The following is an 8,772-nucleotide window of genomic DNA, read 5'->3' as shown; positions in this document are numbered from 1 at the left end:
CCTGTTTGTCCAGAAATTGTGTGGAAGCGTCTGGGGAGCCCTTCATTTAGAGGGCCCTCCCCACGTGCCCGCTGCCCTTCTCGGCATCCATCGTCGAACTTGGCAACAACTGTTCATCTTCTCGCTGCCTGTGCCAGGAAAACAGTAGGCATGGGAAACAAAGTCTTGGGGGCTCAATTCAGCCAACGCTGCCTCTCCTCTTCCCTAGTGGTTCTTCTAAAACACTCGGAAGTATATTTTTAATGTGTCGTTTAGGACTCCGTCTTTTGAGCTGGCTGATGGCACGCCTTGTCCTCACAGTCCGAAGCAGGGACATTGGAGCCCAGCCTGGATTTACTGCCTGGCTCCACCTCGTGCCAGGTGTATTCATTGGTGAGAGCCACCATCCCAAAGGGTGACGATGGGGGGCTTAAGCAACAGAAATTTACTCTCTCAGAAGAAGACAGTTCTGGAGGCTGCAAGTCCAAGATCAAGGTGTTTCTAGCTGAAGGTTGTGAAGGAGGATCTGTTCCATGCCAATCTCCTCCCTTCTGGAGGTTTGCTGGCAATCTTGGGGTTTCTTCTGTCCCATCACCCCAATCTCTGCCTTCGTCTTCACAATGCATTCTCCCATGGGCGTGGCTGTACCCCAATATCCCACTTTATAAGGACACCAGTCCCGTTGATTAGAATTCCACCCTATTCCAGGATGGCCTCCTCTTAACTACTTACCTTCACAATGACTCTACTTCCAAATAGGGCCACATTCTGAAGTCTTGGGCTTCAGGCCCCATCACATGAATTTTAGGGAGATGTAGTTCATCTCGCAACACAAGGTGAGTAACCCGGACAAGTTTCTCAACCTTGTGCACCCTCGGTTTCTTGTCTCTAAAATTAGGAGACTCTGCCCATCTTGTGGGGAGCCGCAAGGAGTGAACTCGATAGTTTGGCACGGTACCGGTTCCCAAAAGACAACTTAAGATCTCTTCAAATGATGGCACGTCTCCAAGCTGCTTACACCATAGCAGCTAGATCAGTTTGGCCCTTGATTATCTTATTTACCAAAAAGAATTACTGTATTCACTGGGTTCCACTTCTGTCTAGAGAAAAAGTTGTGCTACTTTTGTCAAAACAAAACCCAAGCAAACTGATGGAAGAAAAGAGACACATTGTACGGTGAAGAGTCCTACGCTAGGACCAGAAGAAGAGGGTCCAACCCTACCCTAGTCAGGTGCCAACCCGCACGCAGGGTGACTCCCGAGCTTCAGCACCCTCGTTCATGAAATGGGATGGCCACCAGGCCTCCCTACTTTATGGAAGAATGAGCAGGATCATTTATGTAAAAGCCATCCATGAAACGTATGCTGTGCAAAAGAATATGCTGTGCTGTGTAGCCATGCTCCGTGATCAGAAATATGAGAGGAATTAATTCCACATCCACATCAGTTGTCCCCTATTTGTCAACTCCGCGTTTTATTGATCCCACTCACCGGCGCCTCCCTCGCTCGATGCTGATTTACAGGGGGAAGGGGGGACTCGTAACGCCTGTTTCGTTCATTATACCTCACACCGCTACAAAATCAATATAAGCGGTTCAGGAAAGATCAAAATTCTCCAGACTCTGGCCCACGCCCATAAACTATGCAAAGTTCCGGAGACTGCCATGCGATCCAGTCGTAAGTAGCAGGAGAAGTGAGAACAGGAAGCCGAGTAGAAGAAAGGGAATAACCTCAAGAGAAGAAGGTCAGCATCCCAAACACAAGGCTTTGGGACTCTGTTGCTCAGCACTGCGTTCTGGGGCTTGGTGGACTGTTGGATTTGTGACCCCCGATGATTCCATTTTTCCTGCCCAAAGCATCCATGTAACCCCAAAGACTCTCCAGGGAGAAGAACCCCGCCCTCCCCACCCCCCGCCCCGTTCTAACACAATTTAACTAAAATATTCCTTGGAGAAGGCCAAGCCAGTTGTGTAAATCAGATGCCTTTTCAACCACGACCAAGGTGAGCAGCCTTGGGAAGAAGGAACCAGACCCGGTCCGTCTTCAGCAACCCATTGAATGGTCTTGAATTAGAGGCACGTGCTGATCAGAAGCCAGGCTTCAAATACGACCTGAGACCTTCAGAAACCACTGCACGTCAGCAGATGTCTCTCTACCTATTTCCTTCAGATTAAACACGTGTGGTTTCTTGCATACACCCACGCCAGCCCCAGCTCCCTCTTATCTTGGGTTTTTCTCAGATTTGAGATTTTCCCATTTCTTGGGCTCTGATTTCACCATTGATTGTTGACATTTCCTTCCTGACCAAGGCCCTTCCTTCCCCACCCAGGACTCTGCAATCTGTCTACTGGCGTCTGACTCGGCACAGGTGTCTGTCTCTAGCTTCAATATTTCTGGTCAGTATACAGATTCTAGAAAGACTGTTTTCTGAGCAGGGGGATGACCAAAATCCGATTAACAACCGGGGCCCCATAGGAATGCGGGGGTTTAAGGCAAACCAGACGGAAGGTTGAAAGAGAACCTAGAGAAGAACATGGATATTGGGGAGGAAGGCAGGACCATCAGGGATTGAAAAACAGTAGGAATCCGGGATGAGCAGGAGGCCAGCCAGACTTCCCTGAGGTCCAGGAGAAGCAGGTCGGGAAGTGGGGAGAAGTCTGGCCACAGCCCAAATGCGATATTGCACGCACCGTTTTGAAGACAAATGACCCCGGGAGTGACAAACAAGAAGGCCTTGACCCTAAGGGAAGCATTTAGCTCATTAGAGGAACTTCTAGAACTCTTTCTTGGGGAAGAGTCAAGACAACGGAGATAAGAGGTGGGTACGTGCACCTGCCCGGACTTGAAGACCAGTAGGGACAACAGACTCTCCCTTGGTCCCTTAGCACTCAGGCAGGCTACGTGGGTGGAGATGGAAACAGCCTCACGCACAAGACAGCCCACAGCCTTATTCTGGGTGGGGGCTGTTGGCCACTCACCAGGTCCCAGCCAATTTCAGATCATCTCTTTGGGCCCCAACGGCTCCATTGATTGGATTTTGAGGAAGGGGCGTTGCCAGCAAATGTCAGCAATGTTCCATCCCACAGGCCTGTTCTGCTGTAGCCGCATTACGTTTTGGGGGACGATTCAAACAAGAGAGGGTGCCAGAAATCCTGTGTCAGAAACACAGGAGAAGCTGTGCCCCCAGACAAGGATGACTCCCTTCTGCGGGGCCCTGCTGTGCTCTGCTCCAGCCCTCAGTAGATCTGAGTCAGAAGTGCTGGGGGGAGGGGGGGTCCCTTACCTGCGGGGACAAGAGCAAAGCACCTCTGGGGGCGCCTGGGTGACTCAGTCAGTTAAGCGTCCAACTTTGGCTCAGGTCATGATCTCGCGGCTTGTCGGTTCGAGCCCCGTGTCAGGCTCTGTGCTGACGGCTCAGAGCCTGGAGCCCGCTTGGAATTCTGTGTCTGCCCCCCCCCCCGCCCCTCCCCCACTGGCACTCTGTCCCTCTCCCTCTCAAAGATAAATAAACATTAAAAAGATAAATAAATAAAGGGATTGTCACCTCTTCCGGTACATGGTAGGTCCTCAATCCACGTTAACTCCACAATAGGCTCACTCCCACAACCTGATGAAAATACCACCCTCCTCCTCTCCCCTCTGGGAAACAGCCCCCACCCCACTTGGCTTAACTAAACCCACTCGCCCTGTTTCCAGCAGCAAGTGAAAGTTCTCCTTTTGCAGCGGTGAACCAGAGCAGGCCGCCCTAGAAATTGATTAGATATCGGCCCCACTCTAGTGGGGGAATGAAAGGAAATCGTGTTCCCATCTTCCCACGCCTGAGGGCCAGGTGCAGGTCCCCGCCGGTCTACAGGTTGGAGACTTAGGTGGCCTGTTCCTCCAGTGGATGCAGCGAGAGCATCTGTACGCTTTCACAAGACACGACAGAGAAGTGATGTGAGGAAGCTAGACAGCCAGGGAAGCCCTGGGAAATCATAGCATTCTTTCCGAGTCGGCTTGTGTCTGGGTCGGGAGGAGTCCAGTCACTGCGAGGAGACAAATCTCTGTTGCTCGAATTCCCGGTAAGCGATATTAAGGGACGTTTTTGAGATACCAACTTTTTCTTATACGCATGCCATTACTGAGGGATTTTTTTTTTCCTTTTGTATGTGAACCCCCAGGCATTTTTTTTGTTTCAAATACCAAAGGAAAAAATGTTCCTGTATGTTTTTAGAGTTACCACTTGTAACATAAAAATCAACAATTGCAATGTGGTTATATTAAGACACAAAGTGATAAAGCTACTCTGGAAGCCAATTTAAACAGACATTTAAATTTTGTAGAGGGAAAAGTGGATATGTACACAGAAACAAAATTCCTGGAAGTTTCCACCCCAAAATGTTAACGGTCATCTTTTTACAGCTTGGGGAAGTAGGAGTGTGAGTGATTTTATTGCTTCGTTTCATTTCTTTTCCTGTAGCCTCACTAGTCTAAGTTTTCTTTTCTTTTTTTTAAGTAGGCTCCATGCCCCACATGGGGCTCAAACTCGCAGCCCTGAGATGAAGAGTCGTGCGCTCCACCGACTAAGCCAGGCAGACGCCCCTCTCCAAGTTTTCTGAATTGAGAAACACGTATGGCTTCTTTTTAAGGATGTTATGAGAGCAGTTTTAGACTCACAGCAACTCGTTGAGCACAGGTTCAACCTCCCCCATTGTGAACATCCCACCAGAGTAGAACATTTGTTAGTTGATGAACCCACAGCAACAGATCATTACTACCCAAAGTCCATAGTTTGCATTAGGGTTCGCTCTTGGGGTTGTGCATTCTGTGGGTTTAACAAACATGTAATGACATTTGTCTACCATTGTGGTCTCATACAGAGTAGTTTTACTGCTCAAAAAATCCTCTGTGCTCTGCCTATTCATTCCTCCCTCTCCACTAACCCCTGGCAAACTGCTGATCTTTTTTACTGTTCCTCCATAGTTTTGCCTTTTCTAGAATGCCATACAGTTGGGCTCATCCAGTACGTAGGCTTTTCAAATTGGCTTCTTTCACTTAGTAACGTGCATTTAAGATGTCTTTTCATAGCTTGAGAGCTCATTTCTTTCTAGCACTGAATAATACTCCGTTGTCTGGATGTACCACAGTTTATTTATCCATTCATCCACTGAAGGACATCTTGCATGCTTCCAACTTTTGGCAATTATGAATAAAGCTGCTATAAACATCCATGCGCAGGTTTTGTGTGGGCATAAGTTTTCAGCTCCTTTGGGTAAATACCAAGGAACGCAATTGCTGGATCTTATGGGAAGAGTGCGTTTAGTTTTGCAAGAAACTGCCAACGCATTGTAGTTGTACCGTTACACCATTTTGCATTCCCACCAACAATGAACGAGAGTTCCTGTTGCTCCAAATTCTCTCCAGTATTTGGTGTCGCCGGTGTTCCAGATTTTGGCCGTTCTGGTAGGTATATAGTGGTATCTCGCTGTCGTTTCAATTTGCATTTCCCTGACGACGGATGCAGTGAAGCATCTTTTCAGATCCTTATTTGCTCTCTGGATATCTTCCTGGGTGAAGCGTCTCTGTGAAGGCCTCGCGCCCATTTTTTAACCATGTGGTTTGTTTTCTTCTTGCTGAGTTTTAAGGCTTCTTTGTATATTTTAAATAAGAGTCCTTTCTCAGATGTGTCTTTTGCAACTTTTTTCTCCCAGTCCGTGGCTTGTCTCCTCGTTCTCTTGACAGCGTCTTTCGAAGCGCAGATACTTTTCATTTTAATGAAGCCGAGTTTATCAACTATTTCTTCCACCGATGGTGGGTGCCTTGGTGTTTTATCTAAAAAGTCATCACCAGGCTTAAGGTCATTTAGATTTTCTACTCTGTTATCTTCTAGGAGTTTTATAGTTTTGTGTTTTACATGTGGGTCTGTGGCCCATTTTGAGTTAATTTTGGTGAGGGATGTAAGGTTTGTATCTGGAGTCATTTTTTGCCTGTGAAAGTCCAGATGTTTCGGCACCATTTGCAGAAGAGACCATCTTTGCTCAATTGTATTGCCTCTGCTCCTTTGTCAAACAACAGTCAACTATATTTATGTGGATCTATCTCTGGGCTTTCCATTCTGTTCCAATGGTCAATTCGTCTATTCCTTCGCCAATACCACGGTCTTGATTACTGCAGATTTATCGTGAGTCTTGAACTCAGACAGTGTCAGTCCTCCAGCTTTGTTTTTCTTCTTCAGAAATGTGCTAGCTCTTCTGGATCTTTTACTTCTCCATGTGAACTTTAGAACCAGTGTGTCAGTCACCTGTGTGAGAGGCTGGAAATGGTAGTGATTCTTCAGCCCCCCCAGGCCTCTGTGAGGTGATGGCCCCCAAACCACTGGCCTGGTGTCTCCCCAGTCCAGGCAGAGGGGAAAGTCCAGGAAGGAGAGAGGTGACTTTGGCACAGGGTATGGACAGACCCAAAGTAAGTGGTCAGTAAATACGACCTATCATTAATAGACAATAAGTAAATAGTGCAAAAGTGCACACACACACACACACACGTCAGTGTGTTGCTATCCACAAAATAACTTACCGGGATTTAAGTTATTAAGTTATTGTTAAGTGTTGAAGCTATAGATCAAGTTGGGGAGAACTGACACCTTGAAAATACTGAGTCTTCCTCAATAGGACATGGGCTACCTCTCCATAAGTTATTGTTAAGTGTTGAAGCTATAGATCAAGTTGGGGAGAACTGACACCTTGGAAATATTGAGTCTTCCTCAATAGGACATGAACTACCTCTCCATTTATCTACTTCTTCGATTTCTTTCATCAGAGTCTTGTAGTTTTCCCCACATAGATATTGCACACACTTTGTTAGATTTATAACCTAAGTATTTCATTTTTCTGGATGCTAGTGCACGTAGTATCGTGTTTTTAACTTCAAATTTCACTTGTCATTACCACTATATTGGAAACTGACTTAATTTTGTGTAATAACCTTCCATCCTGCAACCCCATTAGAATTGCTTATTAATTCCAGTGTGCCTTTTATAATTAGAAAAAAAATATTTTTTAAGTTTATTTATTTATTTAGAGAGGGGTGGGCCAGAGAGAGGCGAGAGAGAGAGAATCCCAACCAGGCTCCGCACCGTCAGCATGGAGCCCAACGCAGGGCCTGATCTCAGGAACGGGGAGATCATGACCTGAGCTGAAATCAAGAGTCAGATGCTTAACTGAGCCACCCAAGCGCCCCAGAAGAAACTTATTTTTAACAGTTATCTGAGCTTGATCTTCTGAGAGGGAGGCAATGAGGCTCATAGTCTCTCCCTCCCGTTAACTAAGGTAAGGAGAGAGCTCCAGTGTTGATGTGATTGCCAAGAAGCCCCAAGCAGAGTTGGTTATAGACCCTTGCAGGTGGACGGAAGGTGAACATGGAAAAGAAAGAGCGTGAAGCGGCAGGAAGACAAGACGAGGGGGAAACCCGTATTCACTGGGACTACGTAAGGCTGCTGTAGCGCAGAGACTCCGCCACAGAACGTGTTAAAGAACCGAAACGGGCTGCAGGAAGGCCCCCTTCTCTACCTCCCACGGTGCGGTCACCCCAAGGGCGGTCAAGGACGGGTCTCCGCCAGGCGATTTCCAGGCCGCAGGAAGAAGGAGGCGCCCAGGACGCAAGCACAGCGCATGTCGCGCATGCCTCCTGGCCGCACGCACGCTTCCGCTCGTCTTCTATTGGTGGGAGCTCGGTCACGTGGCTACACCTGCAAGGGAGGCTGGGAAACGGCGTCCAGACCCGCCCCCGCGTGCCTGGCTGCGAAGCGTCGGCCCTTGTGGGCGGAGGAGACAGTGTGTGTCTCCCTCACAACCAGGGACTACCGCGTGTGGATGGAAGGCGGGGGTGTCCCCCTAGCCTGGAGAAAATCTGCCACATCCTTCCTTCCCTTTGTGTGGGGTTTAGCTTTTCCAGAAGGTTCTCACGGACGCCCCGTCGTGTCCTCCTCGCAGCAGAACTGCAAGGCGGGAAGAGTCGGCGTTAGTGAGGAGGAGCGCTGGGGGCCCAGCCTGATTGCAATCCCAGCTCTGTCGTCTACTAGCCGTGTGACCTTGGGGCACTCGCTCAACTCCTCGGAACCTCACTTCCCTGAGCTGTAACACGGGGATGTTGACCGTCGACTTCACAGGGTCGTTTACTACCTGGTTGTGTGGATGAAAGGGGACAGTCCTGTCGGGCGTGTGTGGCGAGCCCTTCACAGATGGGGAAACTGAGGCTCAAGTCGCGTGGCTTGCCTCAAGATTCAAAGTCCGGGCCTCTAACTTCCAGTGCCACTGTACCTCAAGGCATAGCTCTTGCGGGGCGCACAAGATGGGCAAGTCGCTTGGCCGATCGAATGAAAATCAGGAGTGTGAAAAGAGGACGAACTATGCGGATTAGAGCAGGAAATCGAAGGTGGCTGTGCAGAGAAAGGAGCCAGGAGAGAAGAGAGAAGGACCAGGGATGGGCGGAAGGGGCATAGGGCTGTCGGAGGCACTAAGGCCCTGAAGTTCTCGTTGTCCACAAAGGGAAACTGAGGCCTGAGGCAGTCACATGCACCTCCGGCAGCCAGAGAGCTGCCGAAGCCCGGAAGGAATCGCTTCCCGCTGGAGAACTTTCTCATTCTGGGGAGAAGTGCGAGGCAACCGCCTGATCCGCTTCGGCGCCCCCCAGCCCCCACCGCCGGCTCATAGTGCTATTTTCTGGAATGACTTCGGACTCTTCCCACTGGCTGCCCACGCTGTGATCGGACAAGCGAGACTAGTCGAGGGAGGACAGAGCACCACGCGCATCACAACAT

The sequence above is a fragment of the Prionailurus bengalensis genome, chromosome D3 (genome assembly GCF_016509475.1).
Source record: "Prionailurus bengalensis isolate Pbe53 chromosome D3, Fcat_Pben_1.1_paternal_pri, whole genome shotgun sequence".
Lineage (NCBI taxonomy): Eukaryota > Metazoa > Chordata > Mammalia > Carnivora > Felidae > Prionailurus > Prionailurus bengalensis.
The sequence above is the reverse complement of the archived record's forward strand: the minus strand, read 5'-3'. Positions refer to the sequence as shown.